Source organism: Crocuta crocuta, unplaced genomic scaffold (genome assembly GCF_008692635.1).
Source record: "Crocuta crocuta isolate KB4526 unplaced genomic scaffold, BGI_CrCroc_1.0 scaffold176, whole genome shotgun sequence".
NCBI classification, from domain to species: domain Eukaryota; kingdom Metazoa; phylum Chordata; class Mammalia; order Carnivora; family Hyaenidae; genus Crocuta; species Crocuta crocuta.
The window spans coordinates 7712914-7733768 of NW_027531905.1; the positions used below are offsets into that span (position 1 = coordinate 7712914).

General features: G+C 37.2%; 1 pseudogene; it reads right to left on the bottom strand.

Annotated features, from left to right (window-relative positions):
- Positions 1 to 209: 209 nt before the first annotated feature.
- On the bottom strand, positions 210 to 278 carry LOC144240292 (U4 spliceosomal RNA; annotated as a pseudogene).
- Positions 279 to 20855: the final 20577 nt, after the last annotated feature.

Genomic DNA, 20855 nt, shown 5'->3' on the forward strand with positions numbered 1-20855 from the left:
ACTTGTTTCAATTTTAATTAAGTTTGATTTGGCTTTGTAAGTAATTTTGTTACCTCCATAATAATGCCATGGGTTTACCATAGACAACTTTTTGTTTTAAAGTACAATGGGATCCTAGCAGTTTTAATAGATTTTAACAGTTTTCTTTATCTCAATATTTACATGTAAATTTCAACTACATATTTTTGTTTTAAATTTTAAGACATCACTTTTTCAATTAGCAATAATCACACCTTGGATAAACCTCCTTAGCTACAATACTGCCACTGCACAAAGCTAAGACATCACTTTTTAGTCTAGCCTGCACAATTATATATTGCTATCACAGTCTCTAGTCCAGAGAAGAGATATATTTATTTGGCTAAGTTAGGAAGTTTATGCTTCCTCTGTTTCTACCTTTCTCTTTTTGTACTTCGTTTCTCCCTCCCTTCTGTTTTCCTTGTACTTTAAATTCCTACATTAGTTCTTATTACATAATGGATATTGAGTGGAGAAGGGCAATAAAAATGGCCATTCTAGGAAAGTTCTATGCATTTTTAAAAAAAAAAATGAAATGTTTTTACTTATTTTTGAGAGAGAGGGAACATGAGAGGGGAGGGACAGAGAGAGAGGGGACACAGAATCTGAAGCAGGCTCCAGGCTCTGAGCAGTTAGCTTGGAGCCCAGTATGGAGCTTGAACTCATGAACTATGAGATCATGACCTGAGCCCAAGTCAGACGCTGAACTGAGGGAGCCACCCAGGCATCCCTCTGTATTCTTTTTATAAGACTACTCTTAGTTCTTAATGGCTTAAGTATATGTGCCCATTACTCCTATCAAACACCCCACCACTTTTTGTATTACTGCTTCAGAAGTAGCATAGCAGGGAAAGAATCTCAAGCCATCATCCGGGTTTTCTTGTCTTGGGCTACTTAATTTCTCTGAATTTCCCCTTCTTCACCTGTAACAGTTGGGTTTACCTCACAGGATTTTTGTGAGAGTTAAAATGAGTCAGTTACATGGACACATTTTTCAACTGCAGCATTCAAATCGATGTCAGTGTTTCATTCCCTGCTTTGGTGACATGTGGAACAGCCATAGTGTAGCCAGATTCACAGTTATTTGTGTTGATGGGTTTATGATCTTTTTTATATGCTGTATACCTTTTGATAAAGTTTAAACTTTATCGTCTTCAGCTGGAAAGGCACTAGTCCTGCAAGTTATAACCCCTGGGGGGAAAAATACAAGGTCTACTTTTGGGTTATATCCATTTGGGTTGCTCCACAGGTTGGAATGAGGTTTCTGACGGTACCACTGAGTGTTGACAGTACGTCCTGTGACCTTTATACTTGAACTCTCCTCAGATTCTACTTCTTGTTTTCTTTTTCTTTTTCTTGACTAATGTAAATATAAATTTTAGTTCAGGCCTAGGGGATGATGTGTATATTTTCTTTTTGGTAATAGGTATGTGGTATATAAATTGAGTATTTATAACTCATTATTTTGATAACATGCTACAGAAATCCCAGTAGCCATGTTTAATATTTGTTTTAGGAAATTTGCCACTGCAGACAAATTTATTTTAGGCTGAATTCTCTGAAGAACGGTGAACTAAATGGTGGGGGAAAAACCCAATGTGGTAAAGTAATGTGATATATTATCTGAGTTCATGGGACCATTTGTAATTTTTCTTTTCTCAAAGGTTTTTTGTTTTAAATTCTATCCTTATTTATTGCTTGTTTCCATTCTCTACTAGTAACTGGTCTCTACATTTTGGTTTGTACTGATAAGTTATAATTCCAAGCGAAGTGTTAGGGACAGGTATTTCTGGGTATGGCACCTCCATTCTGATGTTATGAAAGCCACTTGATCTCTTTTCTTCTTTCTTCTCTTTCTTCCCAAGCTTATGAAGGAAACAGTTATAACATATTTTTCAAGGCTAATCTGAGGTATGAATGGGATAGCATATATAAGAGCTCAAATATTCTGTAAATTGAAAAGTGGCACACCAATACCAGCTATCAAAATAAGAGTATTTGCCTAGTAAAAAGAGAGAAGCTGTAATGCCCAGGGATTTTAGGAATGTTTTGCAAATTTTTCTTCAAGATTTTACACTGGCCTATGGATAGAATTTTAGACTGGGACATCTATAATTCTTCTTCCAAACCTATTAGAAGAAATTGAGGGTCACATAGATAAGTAAGAGAATTGATCATAGAACCCGGGTCTTGTCTCTCTTGCTGGTCTGTATCCTCCACCCTGAACACGGCTGGGTCCACCGTTGGGCCTCCTTTGGTAAGATGTCCTTCAATCTTGATATAATAACATCAATATAATCAATATCCTGATATAATAACAGTAGCAGTCACCTTTCTCTCAGGAATGAAGGACTCTAGAGAGGCATTTTCTTTTTGCTTTTTTTTCCCCCTTGTGGTTATTGACAAAGCTTAGGATCATGTTGAAACTTGTTGCAGCCACCAGGAAACTCTTTCAACTTTTAATAGTTATCACCCTGCTCCTAATTAAGAAGTAGCAAGCATGATTATGCTCCAGTAAGTTGGGAAGACTTATCAGACTTTAATATTTAGATGAGGAAAAGACCTCCAGCCATGAAGAAAAATCCCTGTTGATATTTTCCATAAAAGAGGGTGTACAGTCCAAAACCAGCAGAGCCAACTCTGCCACTTTGTATAAATGCAATCCTAAGACGTGGCTATGAAGAGAGCATGTTAGTCACAGGCTTATATTAACACACAGTGTCCTCTCAAATTCATTGGCTGCCGGGGCGCCTGGGTGGCTTAGTCGGTTAAGCGTCCGACTTTCGCTTAGGTCATGATATCGCGGTTCGGGGGTTCGAGCCCCGCGTCGGGCTCTGTGCTGACTGCCAGCTCAGAGCCTGGAGCCTGTTTCAGAGTCTGTGTCTCCCTCTCTCTCTGACCCTCCCCTGCTCATGCTGTCTCTCTCTCTCTCCTAGAAATAAATAAAACATTAAAAAAAATTTAAAAAAAATTCATTGGCTGCCTTCTCATGAATACACTGCATAATGATCCATAAGAGGTTATTCTTTCTTGATGTTTGCCCTGAAATAAAGATAATTCAAATTATTAAACTTGCATTTATGGAAGTGCATGATGAGGGTAGCTTTTTGTAAATGAATACTTTGCTAGAGTCAGCCATTGTAATCAAATAAGTAATGTGCCCTAAAGGAAAAGTAACTTTTAAAACCATGCAAACTTAATTCACCATTTCTGAAGTAATTGATATTTACACTTATTACAACTGGTAGTGACTCACTCATGCTCTCTCTCAAAAAAATATAGCCATTTTTCTTAAGTAGGACGTTCAGCTCCTCCGAGACACTAGTTGGTTAAGTGCTCATGTCTGTGCTCCCCAGGCTGCTCCAAGGTGAAGAGTTGGACCTAGGTATTGAATATGCTCCGGGGTAATGTGACTTGAGCTTCTTGTGGAATGTCGGAAAATTCCCTTTATTTTCTTTAGATTGCATTTAGCAACACTTAAAGAGACAAAAATGGTCTACAACTGAGAAAATGAAAAGAAATACAGAAGTATAGTCCCTATTACCTGTAGTGATTTTTGGTGGAACTTGAAAACAGAGTTGTCTTCGTGACAGAATTAGAGGTCAGTTCAAGTCATGTCCCAAACCAGGTTACAACTAATTTCATTGTTCAGCAAGGACAGTGATGCCACAGGTCTTAACTCTGCTATTCAAGTGGTAATGAAAGTGCAGCTAGCATTTCTATTTCCTCTCTCCCTCTCCAGATCCTTTAGTTATGTGGGTTCTCTCCATCTAGAATCACAGTACCAGAAGCAGATGTCTCCTGTCGACAACATTTCTCTGAGGAGGTTAAAATGTCCCAAAATGTAGCCCATGGATTGGGCCAATCAAGTACCAACCATTTGCCATGCACTGTCTTTGCACTGGGGATAAAGCAGTGAACAAACTAGACAGCCCTTGCTCTCAAGGAGCTTACAGTCTAGTGAGCATGACAGAAAATAAACTATTAGTAAAAATACAATCATTTATATGAAGATGGAGTAGCATAATATGATAGAGAGTAATTCTGAGGATCTGCTTTGGTTGGGGTGGTCAGAGGAGATGACATTCAGGTTGAAATCAGAATGATAAGGAATCTGTGTTATGATTCAGGAGAACAGATTCCTCAAGAAAAGGAATGGTGTTTGCTGGGACTTGGTGGCGGAGGAGAGCCTGGCTTGCTGTGGCAGGGAGAGCCTGCTTTTCTCCTTTCGTCTCATGCTTGTTACACTTGTGATGGCTCCTCTACCATCCGGCCTCTCAGCTTGTGATCTTGCATCCTATTTCTTGTAGAAAGCTGACGGAACAAGGAGAGGATTCTCAGAACTTCTTTCACCATAGCTGTGCACCTGCCCGCGTATACTCTGCCTTCTCCTCTCTCTGGTGTATGAAGTGTCAGGGATCTTAGTAAAGCCTCCTCCATCTGTGCACAAGATCCTACTGTCTGTTTCCTCTGGCCTGCTCATCCATTATTCCACTGATGCTCCTCTCTGCATTATCATTTTTTTTTTTCTGTCTTGCTAGATCTTTCCCCTCAACCTACTAACCCGTTGTTTCTTCCATTTGAAGAGGAAAAACATTCTTTTGATGTCACTCTTCCCCAGTGACCCCACATTTGTCTCTGTTTAAAGAAGAATTCCATGAAAATGTTGTATACTTTTTTCTTCCCAAAAATTCTTTTTTTCTTTTAAAACCACAGAGGCATTTCTTTGCCTTCATCATGTCACCAAAACTGCTCTTGGTTCAAGTCAACAGGGGCCTCCAGGCTGCTATGATCACTTGTCAGCCTTTGCCTTACTTGTCCCACCAGCACCTCTGGAAACTGTTGACTCTTGTTGCTTCATAACAGCTTTTTCACTTGGCTTCCATTTCTTGAGTTTTCTTGTACATACTAGCTGCTGCTTTTCTGTTCTTTATTTGGCCCCTCTTCATCACTGCAGTCTCTAAACATTGGCGTGCCCTGGGGCTTAATTCTTGGACCTCTTCTTATTTCTATCAAAACAAAAATCTTTCATCCAGTCTAATGGCTCTAAATGCCATATGTACACTGATGCACTGATGACTTCTAAATATATATCTGGATACCAGGGCTCTCTTGAATTTTAAACTCCTATATCCAACTGCCTACTTGACATCTGTCACTGAATTTCTAATATAATATATAGAACTTAATATAATAGGTAAAAAAAATGAGCTCCTGCTTCCCCGACCCTGCCCCATATCCCTGCTTCTTCTACGTCTCTTCTATCTCAGTTAGGACAGCTACATTCTTGCAGTTGCTCAGTTGAAATCCTTGAAGTCATCATTATGCTCTTCTTTCTTTAATATCCTACTCACTCAGGAATCTTATCTTTTCCACCTTCAAAATATATCCAAATTCGGACTGCCTCTTACCACTTCTTCAGTCACCACTCAAGTTCAAGCTATCATCATCTCTCATCTGGGTTATTTTGGTAGCCTCCTAGCTGGTGTCCTTGCGAACACCATTGCCCATCTCTAGCCAGTTTTTAACAGACAAAGTGATCATTTTAAAATGTAGAGAGATCATGTTTCTCCTCCGTTCAAAGCCCCTAATGGCTCCATTTGTCTCATGGATCGGTGGCCTTGGTATGACAATTTGTTATTGTCCTGCCTCTCGGGGCTCAGAGCCTAATACCTTCCCTTTTGTTTAGTTGGTCCATCCACACTTGATGCTCAAACACTCCTCACACTTGTACCACCCCAGGGCTCTGGCACTTGCTGCTCTGGCCTCATAGAACACTCTACCTCCAGATATCTGCATGGCTTGTTCTCTCTACTTCTTTAGGTCTTTACTCAAATGTATTTTCTTCGTGAGTCCTTCCCTGGCCACCTTTTTTCAAAATTCACCCTCCTTTCCAACCCTCTTTAAGAATTCACTTACTCTCCCTCTTCTCTCTCACTGCTTCCTGCTTTATTTTTCTCTTCAGTTCTTATTACTGTTTTGAATTTACTATACATTTTCTTATTTTCTTATTACCTCCCTTAACTAGAACATAAGCTCACTGAGGAGAGAAATATTTGAACATTCTATCCGTTGCTGTATGCCCAGTACTTCTGAGTGCTCTGTGAATAAAAATGTGTGAATGAAAGCTTGAATGTAAAAGCATATGAACCAGAGAAAGATTAAGGTGGCAAAAGTTGTACAGTGATTTAATGAGATGGGATTTCATTTCTCAGGTTCTAGGATGCAATGCCGTGTTTAATTTTCTGGCTCAGAATTGTTTCCTGGGCATAAAACCATTTAACTTTAAAAGAATAAAGACACTTTAAAAAAGAGTAAAGATTTTTAGATCTTCTCTTGGAACTATAATGATCATGCAAATCGTATATACTCATACCTTATTTAAGGAAGCTAGAAAATACGTAAAAGAGCTATAGAAGGTTGCTGTATAGGATTGCAGAAGTTTTGTTTCCTAAATATTAATACAAATATCATGTTAAGGAAGTAAAACAATTTAAAGTAATGGTTTTTAAAAAACTTACAGGTGTAAAAGAGAAGCATATGGTTGAACAGAGATTGCCAATGAAATTGACAGATGATTAGCATTCATTAAAACTTTTAATTAACACCTTGGAAAATTCCATAAAATGATACTGTATGTAAATGACTATGTGTGATATCTTTGAGGATTCTTTTACCTGTTTTGCAGAGGGAAAAAAATGGATCACAAAACTGCTTATGATACAATTTTCCCCAGCCCTGGGTTTGTTTTGAGTGTTATCTACTTGTGTCAATCATGCCAATTTGAGCTGCCAATATTCTAAGTTATTTGGCCGAGATAGAAGTGATTCTCTGTATTTCCTGGAGGAAAGAAAAACTACCTTTTAGTTTCTTATCTTTCCTTTTTCTTTTTCAGCATGTTCTGATTGAGTAACCACAGGAGAATTTGAGCTTTAACATAGAACTTTTCCAGGGTGATTTAAAATCAGTTTTATTTAAAATCAGGTTAATAAAATTTATGATTAATAAACCATGTATAAAATAATACTACAGATTGTGAGAAACTGATTTTCAGAGGATGAAACTACATTTTCTGTTTACTGTTTGTGGTGAAATGGGAGTGGCTTTCTACATGAAAATAGTGGTAGTTGATATACATAAGACTTCCAAATGTTTGTAGATGTAGAGTTACTATAGAATTATGTTCTTACTTTCTTTAAAGTTTTTATTTTGAGAGAAAGAGAGAGTGCAAGTGGGGGGAGGGGCAGAGAGAGAGAGAGAGAGAGAGAGAGAGAGAGGAATAAATAATCCCAAGCAAGATCTATGCTTTCAGTGCAGAGCCCAATGCAGGGCTCGAACCCAGGAACTGTATTCATGACTTGAGCTGAAGTCAAGAGGCAGACACTTAACAGACTCAGCCACACACGTGTCCCATTGTTATTAATTTTTAAGTTAATTTGAATTCTGATAAAAGGACAGTTTTTAGTGTTTTGCTGAGAGAATTGTGGTACACATATAAGCCTACCTCCCTGTTGTTAACTTTTAAAACTGGCAGAGGGGAGTGGTAAAAATACATAGAAATATGTTTTCTTTGACAGAAACGTGTTTCATTTGTTATTAGGTAACATGTTTGGTCAGTGTTAAACATCCATTGGTGATCACCCTTGCGGATATGAATTATGGTTTCAAGCTGTCATTTCTTGAGATCCTCAAGGATTGCAGGTTATAGGACTCTTGTTTTTCTGTCTGCCTATAGTGATTGCATTAAACTTCCTTTGCTTCTGTCTTGTTACTTTCTCTGCCTTCCTACTTACCCTATATTATCTTCTCTCTGTCTTTCTCCATTGAGTTTTACATGCTTCTGGGCTTAGTGCCTGTAGACATGGCCATTAGATTCACACTCAGCAAGTGATGGCCCTCCTCATATGAGCTGCGTGGTTGTATAGCATTATGAATGATTTTACTCATTTTTGGAGATTTCCATTTTTTTGAGATTTCCATTTTTAAATGCTATTCAGAATTTATTAATTTTCTGATTAAGATGTTTCCTCTTTGGTTGAAAGGGAGCAAGACGGGGATGGGGGGGCTAGAACTGGATATGGCAACCATTTGAGATGGCTGAGGTTTGGGAAATACTTGATACGTAAATGAGGCACTATTATAATTTAAATTACTAAGTATGATTTTTAAGGATCAGTTATAATGTGCCTCCTTTTGAAAGCTAATGTGTATTTTAGGTTCAGTATTTAAATTCCTTAGAATACTTTTTTATTTTCTCGTGTATTGTTTAGTATTAAGATTTTAAATCATTCTACAGATTAAGGAGTTAGAACATTGCAAGTAAAATATAAAAGCTTTAGAGATACAAAAGAACAAATTTATATTATTATTTTTATCTTTTCTAGTGTTAGGAGACTAAATGTTTTGAAGCTGAAACATAAAGAATGGAGGAAGAAACAAAAAATTGTACTGAAAATACCAATTAAGCATGAATGTTGCCTGATTTATAATTCCATGTGCAGAGATTATAAAGAAGAAATATAGCTCAAGAAGGATAAGATGCTCTAAAATTGTAATTCTGACTATATAATTGAGAATAATCCTGCTGAGAAAGAAAAGAAGTTAAATAAAAGTGTAACTATATCAGGAGCTCTTTGATAAGCTCAGAAATTTAAAGGGGTAAGTATCCAAGATAGAAGGGGTACAAAGTGAGAGCTGATTAAGAAAAGTAGGAACCTGAGGAGAGTTAATTATCATGGTCATTCGTTCATTCTACAGACATTTATTGGGAACCTTTTCTATACCACATTATCTTGTTTGCACTGTGAGTACTAAAATGTAATGAGATCTTTGCTCTTAAAAATCTACTGTGATAACATTGGACTCTAATATTAATAATTGACATAGCAGAGGAAGAACTACTTGACTCTTGTTTTTATTTCTAAACTGGAAAGTGGGGATTCAGCATACTTAAGTGGAAATGAAAGCCTAGGCTGGAATAAAGGATAAAATAAGAACTTCTTATGATGAGTTCAGGTTTCCAGTCCAAGATGAATGTATATTTGAGCTTACAAAAGAACTTGCTTATATAGTTGTGGGAAAACAAAAAGTTGGGTAAATGGGTAAATAATAGCATGAGATATTTAGGTAGACTTTTGGTAGTAAGAGCAACTAAGCTTGTAGATAAATGATTAATAGATCAGTGTTATTGGAATGTGGGCATTGACCTTGCCCTTGTCTCTGAGTACTTATTGACATCTTCAGTAGAAGTGTGCTCACCAGAATCTTAGGTGACAATATATTGGAGTAGTAGCTTACATATTTGATCTAATAATCAGGATTCAATGTTCAGTTAAATGTAAAAGTAGTAGGTAAGGCTAGAATGATAGAGACTCCTGAGAGTGCTTCCTTGGGAAACAAAGAATGTGAGTTTTAAATAGTTAATTACCTAGTTTGATAGTACTATTTAAAGACACCGTTGGCTAATTGTTGCAAGGCCCTACTGATAAACTCAAGGAGGATCAGAGGCCTATGTAGGGACATCCACAGCTGTCTTCAAATATTTGAAGATCTGGCATGTGGAAGAGATAGTAGATTGGCTTTATGCTGCTCTCCCAGAACTACCAGCAATTAAGTGAAACTCACTGTAGCACGATGAAATAGAAAGCTTCCAAAAAACTAGGGCTGTCCAGCAATGGAGAGGACTACCTTGTGGAGTGGCAAAAAAGTCTTGTAGAGAAAAAGGTGGACCATTTATGCTAGGACAAGACTTGAGTTAGAAAATCTCTTGGGTTTCGTATCTTTAAAAATAAATCGTATAGTTCTGCAATTTCACAAACTTGTCATGACAATTTGAGAAGATAAGAGGAATTTGCTCCAGGGAAAATATGCATATGAGTGGGGCATTTTTTTTTTAAAGAGAGCAAACTCAGTGGCAATCCTGAAAACTATAATTAAAGTCAGAATGAGGAGTAGTTATAGCATTTTCCCTCAAACATTCTTGTACTGGTTCCAGATAAATATAAAAGTATGTAAAGAAACATGATGCTCTTAATTTGACCCCTAGCTTGTCAGAAGGGAAAGACATAGATATATATTGGAGATCCCTTTAGTTATTCTGTAGTATGCTGCTTGTCTTTGGATTAGAAGAAACACATGCCAGGTTACAAACAAGAGATTTCATTTGGGAAAGCAATGGTCCTTGTCTTTGTATTGAGTTAAATATGGAGGTTTCATCTGTAAGAAGAAACCATGTTGGATTCCTAACTACCTAGGAGAGTACCTGAAAACCACTTTGAGTGTTGCTCAAATTAACCTCATTAGGCCTACTCGATTTTTGTTTTTTCCTATCAAGTTAACACAAAAGACTGGTTGGATCATAGAGTCCTTGATTGAACAGATTCTTCTTGAATTTAGATGTACTGTATACCTGGGATCCTGGATGTAGAAAAGACCTGAAAAGTAACTTAATGGGAAGTTCTTTCTTTTGTAGATGCAGAAATTGTTCAAGGGAATTCTTTTTGGTTACAGATGAAGTTAAGATTAGAACCCAACATTATGACTTGCAGTGAATTCACATCTCTTTCTATTGTACCATTCTCTCTACCTCTTCTTTTCAACTATGCTGAAGATGTGCAATGTGTCAAGATACAGAAGGAAAAAAAGGAGCATATATCCACGTTGTCTTCATTAAGTTAAAGGTGTTACATTTAAGTCTTAAGTATTTTTCAGTTTTATTAAACTTTGATCTCTGGAAATAAAATAAGAGTCAGTTGTTAAACTTCTATTCTGGTGAAAATGGGAAGGATGGAGGTAGGATTTTGTGGTTAATTTCAAAAAGGATTTAGAGCTTATGACAGTCTTAGCAACTTTCCTAAATTATGTAGATTAGTATTCCAGTAGTAGAGAGATCAAGTATCAGTATTTTAGGACAGCTTTTAAACTGGGCAAATCTAAGACATCTGAACAGAATATCACTTTACCTAGAATTGATTCAAGTTTCTGAACTTCTGGCAGAGGGGAAAGTTGGCATGCTTAAATACTTTGCTGCTGCAAAGTTTTAAGAGTTAATCTTTTCTTTTTTTATGATTCTTTTATTTGTTCTCCCTTGTGATTGGAATATAGATTTAAGTAGTGGTGCTTCATTGTATTCACCAATAATTGATTCAATATTGGATTTAATCATGATAAAAGATAATCATTTAAAATGTATTTGCAGTGATAATTTCAAGGTGGCTTTTATTGAGCAAACATAAATGAGTATCTGGCTCGCTGATGTTTATGATAAAAATCAGAGATGATCCATAAATACTTATTAAATTAATTCCATTAAGATTTTGAAAAAAGAACTCAAATGTTATATTTAGAAATAATCAGATTGATGCAGTTTGAAGTGACTAAATGTTTTTTGATAGTTCCCGATCAGTAATTTCTATGTTTCTGCCATGTAAATTGACATAGAGATTTCACATAATCATGGAGCCTTGGTGTATTATGGAGAGAGATGTCTGAGTAGTTTAAGTGGGAGGTGGATAGATTATCAAATTATAGTTGGAAAATTAAAAATCATCTGAATTTAAAAATAAATTCAGATATTTGAAAGCAAAAATCAAAAGGAATAATTTTTCTGGTTCATGTGACTTCGGGAGGAGGACAATGAGCAAAGGGAGGGGGGTAGTTTGGAGATTTTTTTGCAACAAAGTAGTTATAGTAATTTATTGCATGTCTTCTGTATATGCAGCCTATTCCAAAAGTATAAGTCACATTCCCTTGTCCTGCAGAATTTGCTTTCTTTGGGAGTGGAGAGAAGGCAAGACGCTCACATATGAAGCAATTTGTTATAACTGCCTAAGATTTGTGTGATTGTGAAAATAAGTGGAATGCACTCTAAAGATTGTCCTTGGCTTCTCTTCTTTCATTTCCTTTTCCAGCCAGGAACACTTAGTTGCTGTTCACTGCAAGTACTCATATCCTGGGACTAACTCCTGATCAAGATTCATGTGTGTAAGAAATTCTTGTTGGGGCAAGATCCTCACCTCAAAAACATGCTAGGACCCGACATGTGTTCCCTCTCTTCAGGTCTCCTACCTTGTGATTTAGATCCCCTGATCTCAGTCCTGGCTAATCATCAGAATCACCTGTAGGATTTTAACATTTGGGCACTGTCAGAATCTCTGGGGCTGTTACACAGGCCAGTGTATTGTTAAAAGATGCATACATGTGTTTCCGATAAGCTTTAACTATCCAATTTCTGTTGCCAGTGATCTGTATCCCATTTACTTATCTACCTGGTCTTCCTGCCTAGTTTTTCTCTTCCTGCCTCTATAATGAATCCTCCTTTAGGTGTTTAATTTAATTTGTCTTAATCAACATTTGAGGACATAGCTCTTTTAAGATCATTAGAAATTTGAAAATTGGAACCACTTGATTGAGTTATAGAGAACCAGACCTCAGTTAAAAATTCCTGTCATATGCAGAGCCTCTATTCTGGTCAGTGAATATGCATGTATACACTTCATTGTTAGTGTGTGGAATATTCTATTTTTTGTTTTTTTGTTCCGTGTTGTGTACTTGATTCCAGAACACACTGTGCTCACCTGTGTGTTGATTATGGCTAGCAAAATGAACAAATGTCTATTTTGAGCATGAAAATATACTTGTTTTCTGTAGCTACCTGATTGTGAGATTAATTTGAGAAAAGTGATTCCAGTGTATTTGAATAATTTCTCTGATGTAGTAAACATAAAACTTCTCATTCAGATGACAACTTTCTTCTATTTATTCTTAAAATGGTTTGTGAAGCCATTAATACAGATTAAGTGAAAAGAAGTCTGATCATTTTTTACTAAATTTTGTGGTCGATATTCTCAACATCTAACAATAAAATAAGATTGGGAATGTCAGATTCCTCGTCTGGGCTTTAAGACTGTAGATGTATTTCTGGTTCCAATGTTAGAGTACAATCTGTCTGACATGATTTAAATATTTAGTGTAGATAAGACCAAAGTTAACGGATTTGCTTCAGTAACATGAACTAATTTTCTAGTTATTTGCTGGGCCAAGAGCATAACAACCATATAGACGTGCAGATCAAATAAAAGCAAGGGCCTTTTTATAGCTTGCTGATGAGAGGCCAGTACATTCCACATGAGCACATCTATCTAACTTCCCATAGGTTAGGAAGTTCAGTATTCTGTGCTCTCATGATTATTTACTCAGCTAATGGCATCTTGGCTATCACTATTAATTAGTCTTTATCCCCAAAGAGAATTTTAGGAACGTATCTACTGGTATTTCTTATATTTGTCAAATATTGGCATAAATAAATTCTGGCCCTGACATATCTCCTCATCTGTCATCTTTTATTTGTTGCCATAAATGTCATGGTCATTTTTGTGTTCACTTTTCACCCTGAAGCCATTTCGAGATGACTTCTAGAAAAAAAAAAAAAGGGGGGAGAGGAAATGAGGATGAAGCAAAGCAAAGAGTGAGTAGAACAGAAGTCCAGCATAAAATGTAATGGATCTCAAAGTGAGTACTTGGCTCTTACTATCTTCGGATCGCTTTAAACCAAAGGATTTGCTTTTGTAGAATTTTAGAATTGAATGTAACCTTAGAGATAATATAGTTCATAGGCTTCATTTTAAAAATAAGGAACGAATAGAAAGGTTAAATGACATGGTCATGGTCACACAGATAGTGGTATTGTCTACTGACTGGCCATCATGCTGCTACTTATCTTTATTTTTAGGATGAGAAAAGTGGGTCATTCGCCTCAGAGATTTGGGAGGCTAAGATCCTCAGGTACCTCGATTTTGCCCAGCAAATGGACATTTTGTTTCTGTGGCTGTGTGGTTCTCTGTCTTCCTTCTCAACTGCACTTATTACTTCCTTCCTTCAGGGCTCCTCTTTATGCTTTCACTCTTTCACTTTGGGCGTCCAGAGTTCTGCCTGAGCTCACTGATCCATGCACTCTTTATGTTCTCCTTAGGGATTCTTCTGTACTGTTTATTGAGTACCTCTCAAGAGCCCCACACCATGCTACATACTGAGCTAGATACTGGGTCATGACACATGCAACACCTAGACCCTGGAGTGATTGTTATTGTTCATTCTTGGGGTTGTAGCTGCTGTCCACATTCTGAAGATTCTTAAATCCATAGTTCTGGTTGTGATTGATGCCTGGAGCTATACGTGTGTAAACAGCTCAGACGTCCCACAGAAGCTTCAAATGTGACACACTTAACAGGGACTTCATCATTTCCTCCCTCCCCCTTTCTTCAGAATATGCCTTTCCTCTTAAATTTCCTGTCACAAGATGAAAGTCACTTAGCCACTTCTTCAGAAAGTTGGAAGTCACTTTTTGATTCTTGTTCTCTCTTTCCTTTGAAATGACTAATCCTGCCCCCTCAACCTTACTCCTAGTCTCTTTTACTCCTGTGTTATCCCTTCTCTTTAGTTTTGCAGCAGGCTCCTGACTAGACTTGATTTCTTTAAGCTCGCTTTCTACCATTTTCCTGAAATCCACTCTGCACAGGGCTCCTGGAGTGATGGTCTAGACTAGCGTGTAATCTAACCACAGCAGTCTCTGCTTAAAACCCTTGTCTGGTTTCCCATATTCTGCAGGGTAAAGCCCGAGCTCCTTTCCATGGCACGCAAGGTCATCTGTGACCTGGTTCTATCTTGTGCTGCTGTTTCCTGAGTCACGTTGTTTCTTTGGTCAGAAGAGTTGCTTATGCCATTTTCCCTGCCTGGTCCACAAGACTACAACTCATGCTTCCCTGTTTTTATCACTTGGCTAAACTTAAAAAAACAATATTATAAAAACTTTTAAGTAATCCCAAAAGGAAAGGTAGAAAGTACAAAGAGTTCCAGTATTTAACATTAAAATTTTGACAGACTGGTTCATTTATTCCTCGCCCCCCCCCCTTTTCTTTTCTTTCGCAGAAAAATGTGACAGTATTTAAAAGCACATCAAAGATACCATACAATTTCACCTCTACTTCAGTAGGCCATCCTACTTCTGTAGGGACATTTTATATATAGCCACAGAGTCATTACCGCGTAACAAAATTGGCAGCAGTTCCTTGGGATCTCCTACTTCTCTGTGAATAATAAACATTTCCAAGTTGTTGCAAAAAAAGTATTTTTACAATTAGATTTTTTGAATCATGATCCAAACAAATACCACATATTAAATTTGGTTAAGTCTCTAATTCTTTTTTAATCAAAAACAGTTCTCACTCCTCTCTTTTATTAATGCTATTTTCTTATTGCAGAATCCGGGTCAGTTGTCACATAGAATTTTCATTTATTTATTTACTTACTTATTTGTTTGTTTATTTATTTATTAATTATCTGGCTATCTTCTGTGGTGTTACTTAACTTGTTCCTATATCCACTGTATTTCCTATAAATAGAAGTTAGTTATAGAGGCTTGATTAGATTTGGTTTCCATTATTTATCTGCCTGCCTGCCCGCCTGTCTGTCTTTAAGGGTGTTAAGATTTATCAGTGGGTTCAAGTAGTGACAGCCTCAACCCTCCCTTATAAAAGTCACCATCAATCATTGTGCAACTAATGGTTTAATCCATTGATGATTACTGCCTGATTCAATTATTTCATTAAGGGTTGCAAAATATTAATTGTAGAATTTTGTAATTTCTTCCACATGTACTGGCTGGAACTCTTCTATAAGAGGAATTTTCCTCATCACTAAGAGCTTTTGGTTACCCTGAAATACAGATTGTATAAGCAGAGGATGGAAAAAAATGCTAGTTCTTTCACTTTGATTACCTGACTAAATTTTAAGCATCCTTCAAGGCTCAGGTTAGGGGATTGCATTTGTAGGAAGGCATTGTTAGTCCTGTAGAGCTAAGGTAAATGTTGCTTTTCCCTTCCATGAAATTCCATACTTACTCTGCCCTTAGGTTTCTCATGTTGTATTGAATGTATCATACTTTTTAACTGGAAATTCATTTAACTGTAGATGATTTGCCTAAAGCAGTGTTACTGAAAGCAATTTGGTAGAGCACAAAGTATCCAAGTCAATTGTTCAAACTCATTATTGCCTCTCATTTTTCTCTGAGGCAGTTATTTTTTTTAGTTAAAAAAAATTTTTTTTTTTTTGAGTGAGGGAGAGACACACACAGAGCACGAGTGGGGGAGGAACACAGAAAGAAGGAGACACAGATCCTGAACCAGGCTCCAGGCTCTGAGCTGTCAGCGCAGAGCCCAATGCGGGACTTGAACTCACAAACCATGAGATTATGACCTGAGCCAAAGGCAGATGCTTAACTGACTGAGCCACCCAGTTGCCCCTCTGAGGCAGTTTTTTTTTTTTTTTTTTAATTGAAGTATAGTTGACACACAATGTGACATTAGTCTCAGGTGTACAACATAGTGATTTGATAGGTCTGTACATTATGCTCACCACAAGTGTAGCTACCACCTATCACCATACAACACTATTACAGTATCACTGACTACATTCCCTGTGCTATGTACCTTTTACCCCCATAATGTACTCATTCCATAACTGGAAGCCTGTATCTTCACCCTCTTTTGCTCACCCTACCCCACTCTCCATGGCATACCACTTTGTTCTCTGTATTTATGGTTCTGTTTCTGCTTTTGTTTTGTTTTTGTATTGTTGTTTAGTTTTGTTTTTTAGATTCCACAGACAAGTAAATCATATGGTATTTGTGTTTTTCTGTGTGACTTATTTCAGTTAGGGTAATACTATCTAGGTTTATCCATGTTGTCACAAATGGCAAGATACTGTTTTATGGTTGAGTAATATTTTGAACATATATATTACAAATATATATTAAACACACATACACACACACCCCACATCCTCTTATCCATTCATCTGTCAACGGACACTTAGGGGTCACCTGGGTGGCTCAGTCGGTTGAGTGTCTGACTTCGGCTCAAATCATGATCTCATGACTTGTGGGTTCAGGCCCGCATCGGGCTCTGTGTTGACAGCTAGCTCAGAGCCTGGAGCCTGTTTCAGATTCTGTATATCCCTCTCTCTCTACCCCTCCCCAGCTCACGCTTGGTCGTTCTCTGTCTCAAAAATAAATGAACATTAAAAAAATTTTTTTAAATGGACACCTAGGTTACTTTAATATCAGCTGTCATAAATAATGCTGCAATAAACATAGAGGGGTGTATATCTTTCTGAATTAGTGTTTTTGTTTGTTTGGCGTAAATGCTGAGCAGTAGAATTACTGGATTATATAGTATTTCTATTTCTAATTTTTTAAAGAAACCTCCATACTGTTTTCCATAGTGGCGGCACCAATTTACATTCTCACCAATAGTGCATGAGTGTGTTTTCTCCACATCCTCACCAACACTTGTTATTTCTTGCCTTTTGGTACTAGCCGTTCTGACAGATGTAAGGTGATACTTCATTGTGGTTTTGATTTGCATTTCCCTGATGATGAGTGATGTTGAGCATCTTGTCATGTGTTGGCCATCTGTATGTCTTCTTTGGAATTTTGTCTATTCAGGTCCTCTGCCCATTTTGTTTTAAGTTTATTTATTTATTTATTTTGAGAGCGAGCACAAGTGGGTGAGGGACAGAGAGAGAGGAAGAGAGAGAATCCCAAGCAAGTTCTGCACTATTAGTGCAGAGTCTGACATGGGGCTTGATCTCACTAACCGTGGGATCATGACCTGAGCGAAATCAAGAGTCAGATGCTTAACTTACTGAGCTACCCAGGCACTCAAGTCCTATGCCCATTTTTAATTGGATTATTATTATTATTTTGGTGTTGGATTGTGTCAACTCTTTATATATTTTGGATATTAACTACTTATCAGATGTATCATTTGTAAATGTCTTTTCCTAGTCAGCAGGTTGCCTTTATGTTTTGTTGATGGTTTTCTTTACAGTGCAAAAGCTTTTTATTTTGATGTTGTCCCAGTAGTTTATTTCTGCTTTTGTTTTCCTTGCCTGAAGAGACATATTTAGAAAAATGTTGCTAAGGCCAATGTCAAAGAGATTACTGCCTATGTTTTCTTCTAGGAGTTTTATGATTTGAGGTCTGACATTTTAAGCCCTTAATACATTTTGCATTTATTTTTGTGTTTGGCATAAGAAAGTGGTCCAGTTTTATTCCTTTGCATGATGTAGCTGTCCTGTTTTCCACACCATTTATTTAAGAGACTATCTTTTCCCCATTGCATTTTCTTGCCTCCTTTGTCATAGATTGATTAGCTATATAAAAAATGGGTTTATTTCTAGGCGCTCTATTCTGTTCCATTAATCTCTGTGTCTGTTTTTGTGCCAATTTTCATACCGTTTTGATTACTATAGCTGTGTAGTATATCTTGAAGTTTGGGATTGTGATACCTTCAGCTTTGTTCTTTCTCACGATTGCTTTGGCTATTTGGGGTCTTTTGTGGCTCAATCCAAATGTTGGTATTATTTATTCTAGTTCTGTGGAAAATGCTCTTGATCTTTTCATAGGGAGTGCATTAAAACTGTACATTGTTCTCTGAAGCAGTTTTGTAAACTTGTATACATCTTGGTGCCTTTTTATTCATTTTCACATTTTAAAATTGTTTTGTTTTCTTAATTTAAAAAGTTTAATGTTTATTTATTTTTGAGAGAGAGACACACACACAGACAACGAACAGGAGAGGGTCCAAGAGAGAGGGAGACACAGAATCTAAAGCAGGCTCTAAGCTCTGAGCTGTCAACACAGAGCCTGAAGCGGGGCTCAAACCCACAAAGCATAAGGAAGTCAGACACTCAACTGCCTGAGTCACCCAGACACCCTGTTTCTTAATTTTGATTTTGCTGTTAGTTAGCTGTGCTTGCTTCTTAGATTTGAAATAGGTAAAAGTTGAAAACAATAGAAATGTTCTGAAGCAGGATATTATTTAAATTATGGTATTGCAAGCAGTGGAATAGTATACAACTATTAAAAATAATATTGTAAAAAATGTAATTATTGGCACGTAAAGATTTTTATGATCTACTATGAAGCGACAGAAAAAGATTACTAAAATATATGCTGTTGTCCCATCAATGTTTTTGGTCACATATGGAAGTATCACTATATTGTTATGATTGTTGTTCTTATTGTTGTACTAAGAGGAATAGTTTTATGGTCTATTTAAAAAGCAAACACAGTCTGGGGTCAAATTACTCTTAAAATTTCCCTGAATTCTCTTATAAATGCAGGATGCTCACAACAGGGGGAACACTCAGGAGGCTGTACTGTTTGGAGGAGCGCTAGACTCACACCTTCAACTGTGGTTTGGGTGAGCAAGCCCTCCTGGGGGACGGCAGTCAGTAAAGGAGGATGTGTGCCTGATGCTGCTTCTCTGCTTGCACATAAGGTATTTGGACAGACACGTGCCAGAGCGATAACCGTGCTTTCCTGAATGGGCTGAACTGTTGGCCCTAAATGAAAGGAAGCATGAGTTTTCTGTATGAATAAATTATAAATGGCTGTGCTCTAACCAGTATCATTAAGGCTAGATTTGGGGGCATGGTCCACATGATATCACTATTAATACAAATTATTTCTATGGAGAATCATGGCTCATATTAAAGGGAAAAATGATACACAAACAAACTCTGTAAATGCTTTCATTCGGAGGTGTGTGCGCCTGTATTCTTTTTATGCCTTAAATAGGGCTTCTTAAACTAGAGTGCATGGATGACATTCAGGGGTTTATGGATTCTATGAAATTGTGTGTAAAATTTTAGGTGTATGTACTTTTTTTTTGGAAATAAATTATAGCATAGCCTTTATCAGATTCTCAAATATGTCCATTTCTCAAAAAAAGGCCATTAGTTTTTTTTAAAATTTTTAAACACTTATTCATTTTTGAGAGAGAGACAGCATGAGTGGGGGAGGAGCAGAGAGAGAGAGAGAGTGAGAGAGAGAGAGAGAGAGAGAGAGAGAGAGAGAGAGAGAGTGAATCTGAAGCAGGCTCCAGGCTCTGAGCTGTCAGCACAGAGCCCAATGTGGGGCTCAGACTCACAAACTGTGAGATCATGAGCTGAGCTGAAGTCGGATACTCAACCGACTGAGCCACCCAGGAGCCCCAAGGCCATTAGTTTTTGTACCCAGAACTGGAATAAAACAGATTTTTACTCATATGGAAATATGGAAACAGTTGGCTGACCTGAAATTTGATTAGTATGTCAACCTATGAATATATCATAAGATATATTCTGATTTCTCCTAACTTCTACTTAGGGTGTGAGTCAGAAGTATTTGTGGAATAGTACCATCCCAATAAACCCCAATTTTACATCCTTTAATTTGCATATGAAGTATGATAAACACATTTAGAAAGTGTATTTTGTGTTTGCTACTTGAAGTAATTAAACTACTTTAATTAACACCCCAACTTTTTGTTGTTTTTTTCTAGATCTGAGCTTTCCCATGAATAATAACTAGCTTTTTAATTTCTTATATGTTATATTTCTTTAATTATCCATAGTAACTAAACAGATGGGGTAAGAAAAATACCACACCAATTCAGGGATCTAGGAGATAGAAGTCAGGAGATCCATGCTCTGGAAATGGACTGAGGAGGCAGGGGCAGATAGGTTGAACCAGAAGTGGCAGTGAGTCAGTCTCAGAGCCCAGAGGTCTAGAAACTATATTGGGGATTTTTATGACAGAGAAAGAAGTGGGAAGGACTTTTAGTGCTTTAAACTCATGGTGAGTTATGTATCATGTGTTGGTACCAGTCATTTACTCCAAAAGATAGTATTTAGAAATAACCCAGAGTAGCTACACTTGTGGGGAGCACAGCATAATGTACAGACTTAGCAAATCACTGTGCTGAGCACCCAAAACTAATGTAATGGTGTGTGTC